Source organism: Rissa tridactyla, chromosome 2 (assembly GCF_028500815.1).
Source record: "Rissa tridactyla isolate bRisTri1 chromosome 2, bRisTri1.patW.cur.20221130, whole genome shotgun sequence".
NCBI classification, from domain to species: Eukaryota; Metazoa; Chordata; class Aves; order Charadriiformes; family Laridae; genus Rissa; species Rissa tridactyla.
In genome coordinates, this window is record NC_071467.1 from 80,974,003 (window position 1) to 80,988,519 (window position 14,517).

Consider the following 14,517-nt stretch of genomic DNA (forward strand, 5'->3'; position numbering starts at 1 on the left):
AAGAGAGGGGTGGGAAAGGAAGAGGAATAGAGGTCAAATCAATTCTGCCCCCTGCCCCCATGTCCATGAGTCTTACATGTGAATAAGTGTATAATATCTGCTGTACTTCAACATACTAAAGGAAGCAGATGCTTAACACGTGGCCTACTTTGTTAGGTATGGTCCAGATTTTTAATACTGTAATAGGTGAGCTCCTAGGAATTTATCAGGGATGAAAAAAGTTCACTCTGGCTGTTGTAGTTAGTGTGCTTTTTGTGCAAGTAATACTTCATCCACTTTAGGTCCCTCTTTTATCCCTGCTTTAACATTATTGTTAAGTTCAACTTCTGCCCTTTATGCTTCTTGGAGAGGGAGGCGCGTGTTCCTTGTGTTCTTCAGAACTATTTTAGCATACTTTCGGGTGTTAAATGGAAACATCCTCCTTTCTGTCATAGTGTTTTGACTTGAGCTATCTGATTGCTTTTTAAAAAGTGTCTAAGTATGTATTTTTCACTAAACACAGGTGTGGTCTGCACAAAGTTTTTATTTTGCCTTTCTTCAGTCTCCTAGTAAGAAAGATGTTAAGAAGTTAAGGGATGCTTATCCTCTAGCCTCCTTTTTGTTGGTGGAAGCGTACAGCAGAAGTTCTTTGTGTGAAGGAAAAAGGTTCAGGGAAGAGAAGAAACTGGCATTGTACCATGTGGGAATGGCTGGCTGTGGGTCAAGAGAGGGGCTGAGCTGCAGCGGGGAAGGTATCAAAGCTTAGGCTGGGTACGGCTCTGAGAGGCTTGTGGGAGCTCACCCCAAACCCGGCTGCCCCAGGGAGGAGCAGGTGTGTTTGCTTCAGGACCGTAACTTTATTCAGATAGACGAGTCAAAGCTCAACCCAGTCTTGGTCAAGTTTATGTTAGTGTGACAGCGACAGCCCTGTCATCAAAAAAATTAGTGAAGGAGGGTGAAGAGCAAGGTAGGAACTTGTATCTCACTGGAGTGGTGGACATGGGTCACATATCCCATTTTAGGTGTTAAAGGAAGTGAGGAGATGGAGCTCTTGCGTTGTGTATTGAGAGCAGGGCTCGATTCCTGATCTCATATCCCTAATATTTAATAGTGCAGCCCCTGCATTTTGTTGTCTTCTGGACATAATTGCCATTTGTTGCCCCAGGCTGCTAGCTGGCAGGGCAGCACTGAGACTCTTTGAGGATGGACAAATGTACTTTATGAATGCTCCCTTTTTTGGTAAGGGTGGAAGATGACAGGCAGCGTGTTCTGGAAGCTTGCTGCTAGAGGAATAATTGTGCTACGGCATCGATTAACCTGCTTGAAGCCAGACATTCAAAGAATATTTCCATTTATAAATTTCTCGAGGAGGGGAACCTCAACCTCTGAGAAATAGGAAGGAAATGGTATTAATTCAACAGAGTTAAAAGTGAAATAGGGAAGGCTTAGCATGGTAAAGGCCTCTCCAGTCTCTTTTCCTCAGGGCACTCATTTTCTGCGTGGGTGCTGGCGAGTTGCTCTTATATCTGCCCGCAACTTCTATTCAAGTTGGTGGGATGCCAAAAAACCACCCCGAGATGTAATGAGCCATCGAAGGACTTGTCAGTACTGACTAAAAGTTGAGGGCCATTGGGTGAGTACTGTGGCATGCTGAGGAAGCAGCAGCACATCGAATGTCATCACCAGCTGCCTCTTCCAGGGGATTGTTTCCCCAGTTTGCCCCTTTTTGGAATTGTGGGGTTTGGGTTTTGCCCCCCAGGTCTTTGATGCGATGTATTTCCTTTGGGCTATTGCAGCACATGGCTGCTGCAGGGACTGTAGCAGGTGGCCTCTGCACATGCTCTTCAGCATCAAGCTTTCAGTTTGACAGTCGAGACCAGTCAGCCCAGACTTTTTTCATTTTTTTTAATTGGGGGAGAGGGGGCGGAGATGACTTGCTTTATACAGTGTTATTATTTAGGCTGAATGTGGTGGGTACAATTACTTTTTTTTTCTCTTTTCTAGAGTCTAGATAATCCTGCAACTGTTTGTGTGCTGCTGGGATGGGACAGAATTTAGACACCTCTCTCGTTCAATCTGTTGTGCACCCACCCATCTTTTATTTAAAAAAAAAAAAAGAAAAAAAAAGCTGCTGTAATAATCACAAAAGTAGTATCATCCTTCTCCGACAGTCTTGCTGTGTTTCACAGAACGTTCACTGTAAATATTCACTTTATAGTCTATAGGTGACCCCTGGTACGTGCATTTGGTATTTAGGTGGCTCTGCAGAGGAGCCCAGGGGCTGATCCTCACCGGGGGGTTGTGTGTGTGTGTGCCGGCAGGTGTCACTGCAGGCCCGGGGGAGCACGGAGGGACAACCGCTGGTGGCACTTGGAGACCTTCCTTCCCGAGTCACAGCCAGGCGCTCTCCCGACCTGTCACTTCACCTTGGTCCTCCAGCAAACGCAGCGCGCATTTACGGTACATAGATGCCCATCATGGCTAGTAAATACAGCGTCACCAAAACGCTTTTCCTTCTGCTGTGGTGATGTCAAAAGGCCATGGCTTAGCAGCATCCGCTTACCTTTATAGACTCGTGTGAAGGGACATATTTAGCTACCCGTAACAGTGCACAGGGAGATGAAGGTGTATGGAACACTGTGAAATGAAGTGGTAAGAGACTTGACATTTTTATTTCTTTAATTTTTTTTATCTTTTTGAATACCAAATAGTTCATCTGTTTGTATGTTGAATAAGAATCTGCTAAGTAGGGGTTGAAATTTGTAGCAAGCCCTCTCTTTGGTTTCCGAAGTATCTGGTTTTGTTTATGCGTTGATCCAAACCTTCAGTTGGTGTATTGACACATTTGAGTCTTCGCAGCCAGGCTAACTTCTTTAAGAAGCTCTTTAAGAATTTAAGGTTTAGCTGAGACATGCTGTGTGATTCTGAGTGGTGTTTCTGGGATAGCGTACTCTCTTTACGCAAACACAAGGCTATATAAAGCGTCGAGAATAATGTTATGTTGAAAAACGGTGAGGTTGGATCCTCAAGTTGTTCAAGAGCAAATCAAATAACTTTAAAAATGTATAAATCTATTAGTTTCCAACCATATTTGCAGGTGTGCAGAGCGTATTTTAATTTTACTGCCTTTATTATATAGGGCAACAAAATAGTTCTAGCCATAGATGTATTATGAAGATGTGAAGTGCTTAGAAAAACAGAATATACATGATAACAATCCTCTGTTACTGTTGCTTCTGAATTTCTGAGATGACAAAAATGATTTCTGAGGGGAATGTATTCAGTGTAAAACACTGCATCCATAGATTAATGGATGTAACTGTAACAGGTGTAGCTTTAGAGGTGGAGCACTTGCTGGACTGCTGCTCTCTTCGTGTTTCTGAATGTTTTCTGCATTGTAAGATTTCTTTTTTTTAGCATGAAAGGTTAAGAGAAATAATAAATTATATTAAGCAAGGAAGATATACAGTGTGGGTTTATGGGCCATGAGAAAACAGCAGCTGTTTCACTCAAACTCTTTCTAGAGCCCCCTTGGAGTGGATTTTTTTTTTTTTTTAAGTATTGTGTAACATTTTGGCCTTTGTTTTAAGCAGAAGATCTGGGTATTTTGCTCAAAGAGTGGTTCGGTAGAACTGAAAGTAACCGCTTGCGTGAGAGCCTGCTTCTTGCCACTTCTACAGCAGGTTCATCTCTTCTTGCCAAGGTTCATTTTCCGTGCCAGGGCGTCACGAACTGCGTCGAGGGAGCACTTGCGTTTTGGAGGACTGCATTTCTTTCAGCGAGCCGGCAAGCAGGAGTTAACAGCAGCTTCTGTTCCCTCACCTGAGCTTGTCTTTGGAATTTATACTCTAGAGGGGGGCAGAAGAACCAAAAATAAAATTTCTTCTCTCGAGCTGCTTGGCTAATAGGGTTGAAAAGAAAGAGGGAAGGGTATTTTTACAACTAAAATGACAAGAAACCCCCCAGACTTCAGGGAGTTAACGGTTTATTTCCCTTGCATTAAATAGCCCTTGCAGAGTGGCAGGCCGTGCTGTCTCCTGCTGTGTGTCTCAGACTCTTGCCTTCCATCCAGGCCCCCGAAGAAAGTCCCCAGAAAACACCCAGCTGGAGCATCACTGGCCTCCTGCACCTCCCGCAGATATTACCACAGGGGGCTGGCACGTGCTGCTAGGTACTAGCTTTTAGACTCTAATATTAAGGTTACTTTTAGACTATCAAGTGGTTCCATGGTGCTCATTTACTGATAAGCCCTCTGCAGAGCATTCTCCTCGCTCAGACTGGGTTTTGTCTCATCAAACCATGCTAAAAAAAAAACCAACCTCTTTTAATTAACCAAAATAACTGAGGGCTTTTTTAAAGGTAGTAGATGATTGGAAACATTATTAAAAAAAAAAAAAAAAAGTTAAGTTGGAGCAATGCTTAGGGCTGTTTAGAACAAATCTGTGATGGCTTCCACAAGCGCCTGGTTTGTAAGACACCCAGATGAAAAGTCCAGGTGTTACTACATCCCCCTGCCCATCATCCCACCCCATGGATGCTCCTTTCTGACGTGACTGCCTTCCCAGCGAGAAGATGGAAAACAGCAACAGAGGTCTACGCTCACGGAAAATTCAAAGAAAATAATGGTGTGAAATTTCCTTTGCGGAATGAAGATAAAAGCTGCAGTTGTGAAGGTGGTCCTGTGGCACCATGGGGGCTATGGTGTCACCATCGATGGGGCTTGACACCGAAACACCTGGTTCTTCAAAGAAATGCTGCACTGGACGGATGGTGTGTGAATTAACGCCCTGCTTGTGACAGGCGGGCTCAGCACAGAGCGATCCGTTTTGGCTGTAGGTTTGGGAGCGCTGGCTCCATCTGCTGGGAAAACGCTCCTCTGCTCATGAGACAAGGGAAGGTGCGACATCTTTTAAGTCACCTAGAGGAAGGCGGCTCGCTTCTTCACAGCTACAGAACGGCCCGTGTAGAGACTTAATTACTGCTTGACTTTCTTCTGGGCAGCACCTTCCTCAGCAGCCACTCCTAGGCGTCGGTTTTCCTCCCTGCAGCTGTCTCTGCCGTGTGGCAGGGGACAGGGAGAGCGGTCGCTGTGGTCGCCTGACGCCTGGCTCCCAAGTGCCGTTTCAGACAAGCCCAGCCAAAAGATGACGGCGGTGCTTTTGCCCGCTTTCTGCCGTACCTCTGGTAGTTTCGGGATTCTTCGCCTCTCTGTGGTGACGAGCCCTTTTCACTTCCTCAGCACAGAGCAGACCTTCCTTCAGCAGCGCTTACACTGTAGACCTCCAGCAGAGCTGTGCTCTCCCACCCCTTCCTCCGTCCCTCCCTTCATTATTGATTATCAGACACAAAATATTGCCCAGGGAGGTGGTGGATTCACCATCCCTGGAGGTGTTTAAAAAAAGGGTAGATGGGGCACTTAGGGACATGGTTTAGAAGCGGCTTTTGTCAGGGTAGGTTAAAGGTTGGACTCGATGATCTTAAAGGTCCCTTCCAACCTCAGCAATTCTATGATTCTATGAAAAGCAAGTGCTGTGCAGCTCCGGCTGCGAGCGGGAGGGCTTCTGCCTGTGGCTGGGGACTCTCTTGTCTGAGGTCTGTGAGTGCCCTTTGGGGAAATAAACTGGATCGTATTTCAGTATACCTCATGGAGGGAAGAACTAATTGTCCTCATTACTGATGGAGGGACAGTCAGAGGAGGGTCTGCTGATGGGAGAGGAGGAGGGAGGGAGACTTTCAAGACTGCAAGCAAAGAAGGTTAATTAATAATGCATCATGCTGCATATCTTACTTTTTATCTCCTTACAATCTGACCCTTTCTTGATTAGGGAGAGAGAAATAAAGCCGATGTGGTCCCTGAAAGAGAAAGTTGGGTTTGAGAAAGTCAAACTCACAGCATGTGACCCTGTTTACACCTTTTGGCTGTGCTCAACCTGTTGAAAATGAAGCACTGTGGCAGGAATCCTCATGCCTGTGTTCAAACAGGCTCCAGCTCCCCAATCCATGGGGATGTTGGCTCGCTTGCCCTTGCCCTCCCAAGCGGGTGTGGATGACTGGCAGGCAGAAAGGCCGTATCTTTTTCTGAGCCCTATCAGAGCCCTTATTTTTCTTTTCTTTCCCATTTTTTTTTTTTCCTGGCTTCCTGCCGGGCCAGCGCTCCGGGCGGGGAGAGCTGGGCAAGGTCAGGCCATGGGAAGGCAGCGGCGGGTGCCGGCAGCTAACGAGTGTGCACCTGCGAGTGGCTAAGGGAGCTATTGTTTGCTCATTTAGATGCCCTAATTATATTCTCGGCCTCTCTCAGTGTTCCTGGTCTCGGGCAGGAATGTGACCAGACATGAGGGGATCCTTTCTCCAGCCATGGGGACAGCAGTTGGGGGCTGGAGAGCGGGGAAGGGGGAGTTGGACATGGCGAAAGCTGTGGCCGGTTCAGGGGTCCCCAAAGGGCCCCTGCACCATCCCGTGCCAAGGGCAAGGATAAACAGAGCTGCTGCTCCCAGCCCTGTCACAGGGATGGCAGGGAACACCCCACAGAGGTGGGGGACCACCGACCCCTGCACTGCAGGGGGGAAATGGCCACAGGTGCTGGGGGGATGAGAGGGTGGCTGGGGAGCCGCAGGGAGAGGAGACAAGACGAAGCAGGCTGAGGAGGTGTGGGGGACCCTAAGGCAGGCCAGGCTTTAGGGATACAGGACACGGGAGATAGCCGGCTGCCTGAAATTGAAAATAGAAAACAGTATGTGAGGTGGTCATTTTGCGGGCTGGAGAAGCTGGACTGGTCTCCAAGAGCATCGTCTGGATCTCTGCTGTGGGCCAGCATGAGGAGAGCTGAGGCAGCAAGACTCCTGGGGGAGTCGGTCACAGGTATGAGCCAAGCCCTAACATTGTACCTCTCCAAGACCTTTCTAAAAACGGTGGCTGCTCAAGTGTCGCATCAGGAAAGCCATTTAAGGCTGTGGTCCCATAGCCAGCCTTCTCACTGCCTCTGGGCAGCTCAGGTTCAGTCATCTGGGAGTACCCAGGGGACGTGTTGTTCAAAATCAAACACTAAACATTTTTGGTTAAGGAATGTTTTCACAGCGTCGTAAGAACAGCTTTGGTGGCTTGCCGGATGGATGGATGGATGGATGGATGAAGCATCTTCTCATGACATTTGGGTTTGCCCTGGCCTGATGAGAATAATGTTCTCCTTTTAAGTACTAAGTGTCTATTTAACAGGAATGATGAACATTTTAGATTCGGTGTGGAAAAAGTATTCTGACCATGGTATTTCCATATCAAGACCACTTGGAGGTTTTGTAGAAATACAGAGCTTGCCTTGCGTCATTGTACACATACCCTTGGATTTCATTAACTTCAAGTTAAGACCTTGCAGTTGGCAGCATCATGCTCATAATTCAAAAACAATTTGCTTGTTGGAATTATTTCTCTCCAGGAGGTACATTTTGCTTGTTCCAAATGAGAAGAGCACTTTAGACCATGTCAGATTATCAGAATTAATAAAACAGAAGCAATCAGAATCATGAATCGTATGCAAACTGTTAGAACTTTACTTAAAGTAATTAGAATATGAAAGCTATCAGACAACATTGGAGCACAGATTCCCCCCCACCAAGAAAGCATAGATCATTCTTTTTAACAATGCAAAACCATACATCTCTGTTAAATACATAAACAGCACTCAATTTTAATGCAACAGATACTTTTATACTTTTGACCTTAGCAGTCATTTAAAAATGTACAAAGTTTTTACCATCATTGGTTTCTTTAGAGTTTAAAGAAAACCCACGTTTAAAGCAGAACAAAATGGTCACCAAAAAACCAAACCGGTAGCTTTAGCACATGTACAAACTACAGAAAGCAATGTTTATTTTGAGAGAAATCAACTGGAATTCTACAAGTATGACAGAAAATGATGCATGAGGTAACATTTCATTTAAGATCTAGGATCCCTGTACTGTAGTCCCAAACGGTGCTCTGGCTTGACACCTACAGTCCTTGCAAAATTGACTTGTTTAAGTAGTCGAGGATGGCTATTAGGCACACTGCTTTGCATAAAGACAGCTTTATCCTGAAGGAAAGAATCTGAATATGATACTGAAAAATATTCTGAAAGAAATGAAAAACAAGCGATACCTCTCAGGTGAAATACGCCTTTGCCTAGTCCTCAGGTTTACCTTCAAATTACAGAAATGAATGAAAAAATGGTGCTTTTTCTCTACAGAAAGGTGTTAGAGAATTGACCTTAATCCCAATGCAACTGCAGCAGGCCCTAAAGGGTGGCCAGCTACTGCTCTTGACTCTTTCAGTGTCGGAAACCTGCTGAGAACAGAACAAGCCGTCCTGCAGAACGCTCCATGGTCTGAGGGTCAGGTGGGGAAAAGACAAGGCCCCCAAGCATCCTTTCCCCTCTTTCCCAAGCAAGAGTCTTCAGACTTTGTGCTGCCCATTTTTTTGGATGCTGCTTCCAGACACCACTCCCCACTCCCGATTTTTAAAAGTATTTCCATGAAACTAAAAACAAGTCAATTTTAGAGAACCTAAAGGCACATTTAAAACACGCAAATATGAATTCAGTTTTTTTAGGCATTTCTGTGGTGGTGTTCCCTGTAGTATCCAAGCATCTTTCACCAGCATTAGTAAATTTTATCCTTATAGCACCTCTCTGAGATTGGAGAACCTGCTAGTCTTGTAATACTACTCTACAAACGGCGCAGTCTGACCGCACATGATGTGGTCAAAGTTGTCTTGAACCTTGTTCAGAAACTGCATCTCCTTTGAGACACTTTCTGGGGGTTACCTCTACACAATTTGGTTCTCCTCCACAATGATTTCCTGCTGTGAAGACAAAATAGCCCTCGTCTTCTGCTCTGCCCTTTAGGTTTTGCTCAACCTTTGTAGCTTCTGTCTAGAGTCACTTTGTGGCTGGCCCTGCTCAAATACGCAAAGATGGAGGGAGCAGGACGTGTGGGTGTTCTCATGGCGAAGTTTGCTGTCTTTTGTGCTCCTAGCACTATAAAGTTTGGTACTCCCTAGTCACCAGTATCTAGTAATGCTGCCCGATAACCTTTAAAGGTCAGCGAACCTTTCACTAAACATGATAAATGGCTACAGCTCACTCTGGCCACCAGTATGGTCCTTGCAGGGTAACGCAGTGTGGGGTGCTCGCGAAAGACACTTCAACTCATTCATTTGTGCCCAGCACTCCCTCTGGCTCCACATACACACAGTCGCTCCTCCACACCCCCTTGCTCGCGTGTGCTCCTCCAGAGCATGCCCCGAAGCTTTCTGGCTGACACAGATGAAGCAAGACTTTCTCCAAGCTTGGGACCGCTGCTGGGCCGGGCTGCCCGCACACCGTGAAACACATTTCACCCGCGCCACCTCGCAGAGTCGGGTCCTCAGTCTCCAAGTTTGGATTTCTGTGGCCTGGGGCAGTAACGTGCTCCGACAGTGCCGCAGAACAAATCATACAAGCTGCACGGGGGGGCTCTGATACTCCCAACCTCGAGTCCACCAGCAACAGGCAACATCTATTTTTTTCCTCGTCTTCCGAACAGCCAGCCCCGGGGAGGATCCCTGCCGCCAGCTCACACCCAACGGTGGAGTGACAAGCCATCGAACCACATCTTGCTAAAGGAGCTCCGAGGTTCCGGCCTCAAGCCACCCTCCCTCTCAGCAGACGAGCTGGGGGGGGTCCTCCAGCGATCCCAGTGCCTCTCACCACAAACCCTCCCCTGGCTCCTGGCTTCCAGAAACAAAAGGGGAGGCAGCAACACCGAAAGCTGAGCTAAAATAATGGAGCAGTGAGAACAACGTTCTGAAAAATCATAAACCTGACGGGAGCTAAGCCTGATTGATTGCCTTGATGACGGTGGTGGGGGTTTCTGCCCAGTATAAACACGCAGGCTGAATTTCACATCTTGTGCATTTGCGTTTTAAAAATATACAGGATATCGCAGGCAGATTTTTATTAAGCCTAAACTAAGTGAAGTGCACTTTGAAATACGTTATTTAAAGATTGATTAGATTTATTTTAAAAAGCTTGCTGATGGCAGTAAGCAAGGATGTGCCATCCACAAAAACGCATACGCACCTTCAACGTCTTTGGAGGTTTTGCCTTCACAATTTTGTGGTGCTTGAAAACTCTGCGGCTGAAATCAGTTGATCTAAGTAAACTTATTGCTGGTAGCCTTTCAATTATTTAACTATCACTTAGGAAGAATTTTTTGTTTATCATAACAAGACACAAAACCAGAGTTACATTAGTGCTGCTTTGGAGAGCAACTACAAAGTTGAGCAGTGGATGTTAGTTCCAGGCCCTGCTGTTTTCTGCTTGTGTACATACACTTTACTTTCCACCCAGGCAGTATTCTCATTAAAAGTTAACGCAATTAAAATTATCTATTTTTAAGTTCTGCACTTTTTTCCTTGCTTTTCTGTTGTGTTTTTGCTGAATTATGGATCAAGCTGTTGTTCCAATTTTAAAATTCATCCTTTCCTAAGAGGGGATTTATATGCTCTCATTTGTAGATAGGCCAAGCTGTTTTATTACATAAATGTAAGTATTTACTTTGCATTACCTTGATTACAAAGAGCAGGTTTTTTTGTTTTGTTTTGCTTTGGGTTTTTTTTGTGCTGAATGATGAGCATGAAGAGAGACGGGAGGAAGCAGGCAGCAGATGCAATTGCTTGCTGGTTTCAGGCAGTTTTGCTTAGAGAGTTAATTGGAAAAGTGCAGCACAGTACTCAAATATTTCATCTGCAGATACAATAGCTTATTTTTGCTTTGCCCTCCTTGTGGGCTCCCAGAGGGTGGGAGGTGCTTTACAGCTGGCTCCGCAATATGAAAGTTTCATCATCAGCAAAAGAATCTCTGCAGCCCAGATTTTTGCTCTCATGAGCCCTAGTAGGCACTGTCTCTCAACTCTGAACCAAAAGCCTAAAAAAGTCAAGTCCCTTAAGATGAAGGGACCTCTTTAGGTCCCTGACTGAATCAGAGAACAATTTAGGTCAGAAGGGGACCGCAGGCCATCGTCTTATTTATCTCCCACCCCGGCTCAAAGAAGGGCAACCTTAGACATTGTATCAGGCTGCTCATGCCCAGCTGAATTTTAAACTTAATTGATTGTCCCTGCTAAGGGGGCTCTCCAACTCATTAAGTTACCCATTTAGTTGTGAAATATATGAAGTCTTGTGTTTCCCAGGGCTTCAAACTATTCTGTGCCGCTCTGGGGATGCGGTGCTAACTTTGCTGGAAAAGTTTGGGTTGCGGCCTTATGGATCATTAGAAACTCACCAAGTGGCTGGAGTTAAGTAGTGAACTTCAATTAATTCTTTTAATTCTCGATTTTAAATAAAGACACACCCCCCATTCCTTCTACTTCTGGACTCTCCTTTTCAGCTTAGCAAATGAAAATTGAAAAAACAGTCTGTCAAAGAAGAGTTTTGTTGTAAGCTACTGTTTAATCATGGCATTACTTGACATTCAGTCAACATGACGATTGCGGTTTCCTTCTCAAACTGCCAACAGACAAAATAAGCCTAGCAGGAGCCTTCAGAAGAAAATAAGGAAACGCCTGAAGAACATGACAGAAAATAACGATGAGGTAAAACTAGTAAATTGATTTGAGCAGTGACAAGGCTTGGTAGTACTAAGGAAAACTTCCTCCTCAGGGCTGCAAAGACAAAAGAGCACCTAAAAATCTACCAAAATTCCTCTGTTTTACTGAAATAGAGTGGGTATCTTGATTATGAAATGCTGAGGCTGAAGCCTCACGCTCTAACTGTACAATTAATTTGCACAAGCTTGCAGCCAAAACGCCCTTCTGTGTGAGTACGCGCTCCTAGCTGGGCTTAAGGCTCGGTCTCTCTGCCCCCCTCCTATTTTGTCTTTGGCCTTTTTCTTCAGAAGGTGCCAATTACCGAGGGGTCTGGTGGTGGTGTTGCTGAGGAGCACATCTACCCACCGACAACAGAACTTGGCTCTCTGAAGCAAACCCAGGCGAGGTGTCACAGCCGGAGCCCAGAGCCAGGGCTCCCCCGCGCCCTCCCGCAGTGCTGCTGCCGGTCGGCACCCACGCTCGGACCCAGTTTGCTGCTAAGCTGATAATTCTGCCTCGTTTCATGATGCTGTCGGGATGCGATTGAATACAGTGTGTTGCAGGGCGTGGAAGGAATCTGGAGCTCCTCTTCCCACCGGGGCTCTGCCACGAGCCCCCACAGCCTCCCCGGGAGCTTGTGCCCCTCAAAAAATATGGTATTCTGCACTTGAATTTGAGTAAAAAAGCAAACGTGAACAAGGGAAGGGAATCCTAACGTTTTATGGCTAAGTTGGTCTTTGGGAAATGCCAATTGGATACCAAAATTTTGATAATTTTCTTTTTTATTGAGGTAATGTTACATGACATTTCCCCAAGGCAGCCCTGCCAGTTACTCAGAAACAGCCAGCTTTGTACTGCCTCCTCTACGCATCTTCCAAAACCTGCATGCTGGTTCATTTCTGCTTGAATACTCTTCTAAAATGTTTCATGCTCCTCCCTCGGACACTTAAGAGCGGTGTCTAGCGGACGCCTTGCTCCTCACCCTCCAGCCCCTCTCTGGGGCAGCCGAAAGGGAAACAGCGGCGGCAGCCGCCGCTCTGCTGTTTTCTGCTCCGTTTCGCTCATCTCCAGGCCCTGCTGCTGTCTTTAGGCTGGATATGCAACACCCACAAGCTTTTCAACATTTACCCTTTCTCCCTCATCCCACCTTACTGATCTAAATCATGCTTTAGCTTACTGGTATAAGGTCTGCTGAAAGGGTGTTTTATTTACTCTTTCATGTAGCTTTAAATCGCAATTTTTAAAAAATGGCTTATTACTAGTCCCACATTAGGGTCATGTTTAGGCTGAAATCCTCGTTCCAATGAACTATGCACGTGCCAAAATAAAAATGTCCGCAAAACGCTCTCATACACATACACCTGTGCGTGGCTTTCCAACACACTCATGGCTACTCCAACCACGCCCAGGTAACACCCAGCGCCACTCGACCCTGTGCCGATCACGCCGCAACCACAAAATCTCAGCGAGAGACAGAGCCGACCCTGCCACCTTGCCATCCCCTGCACCGTCCTGCGTGTCGCCGAGGATGCCGGCGGCGGGATGCGGGCCGGGATGCGGGCGCTGCAAGGATGCCCCGTCCCCGTTGCCACCTTGCAGCCCCACGCACAGCTATGCCTGGCGACTCTGGGCACCCGGGGCCTGAAAGCATCCTTTCTCCCTTCTTTTTAAGCGCGAGGCGCCATCCCACAAAAGAAGGCGCCCTCGCCTTCAAAAGGTTTCTGTTCGCATGTCGTGGCCTGCCCTGAATCGGCTGCATTCATCAGCTCGCCCTCCGTCTCGGGCTGCTCCCTCTCTGGCTGCAGATTCGGCAAAAAGCCGAGCAAGGGCCAGATATAAATCTCTCCCCCCTCAAAGGAAATATTTAGCAGCAAAATGAGCGTAAAACAAAAGACTTCTCTGTTACTCACCCAGTTCTCTCCGCTCGGGGTGGCTCTATCTAAGAAGGGGGCAGCCCAGCGCTCCTGCCTGGCCCGGCCGTGCCGGGGGGGGGACGGGGAGCAGGGACGCCCCACGCCTGGGAACCCGCTGCTGTGCCCGAATGGCATCAAGCACTGGCTGGGAAACATGGAGCCTTTTCCACCAGGTCCACTGCTTGGTAAGCGTGAGAGGGCTGCTTAGGGCAAAAAAACCCCACCCCCAATGTTTCCTGGGAATTCTGCAAAAGGAAAACTCAAGATGTTAATGCAATTTTACGTACAATTAAAAACCGAGGAACATTAATCCACAACTTATTGGTGTTCTGCTCTTATTTCCCACCGTGTGAGCTGTTCTGAAATTTAAGATGTAGGATGCAGATCTCTTTTTATTGTAACTCTCGATGGTATAATTCAGTAATTCTCAAGGAAGTCTGGAAAGCCTCCATGTGGATTCATTGAGTTGACTGTGCTCCGGTTCTCCTGACTGGAAACCGAACAGGTTTCTCTTGGAAAATACCTCTCACAGAGACAGGCAGTGATTTCCTAAGCAATTAACACAAGAGGAGACGGCTAAGCCGTTTTACCAGAAGTCAGGAAAGTCCTTTTGGGAAGGAAGAGGTGCTGCACGGTGCGCGCGCACCAGCATCTGCCTGACAGAGACACTGGGACCAGTAACGCTCTGACTGGGGCTCCAGCCAAGGAGGAGGGCTGCCTGTTCCCAACCCGTAGCCCACCAGGCCGGCTGCCTCGCCAGCCCAGCTCAACTTGCCACCCACGGGGAGCGGGAGCAGGGAGGTTTTGGAACGAGAGGCTGTGGGAGACAGGGAGCTCCTTGAGCACGCATCTCCCGGCTCCGCACCCTGACGCGAGGGGCTGGTTTGGAACCCCTCCTTCCAGAAATGTCAGCGCGTTTTTGTTCATCCAGCAGAGCAATGTTAAGAAATGCGTTGCCCACAAGAATTGGGAAGAGACGCAATGCATGCTGCCCTTAGGTGACTGCGCCAGTTCTTGCCCAAATCCCA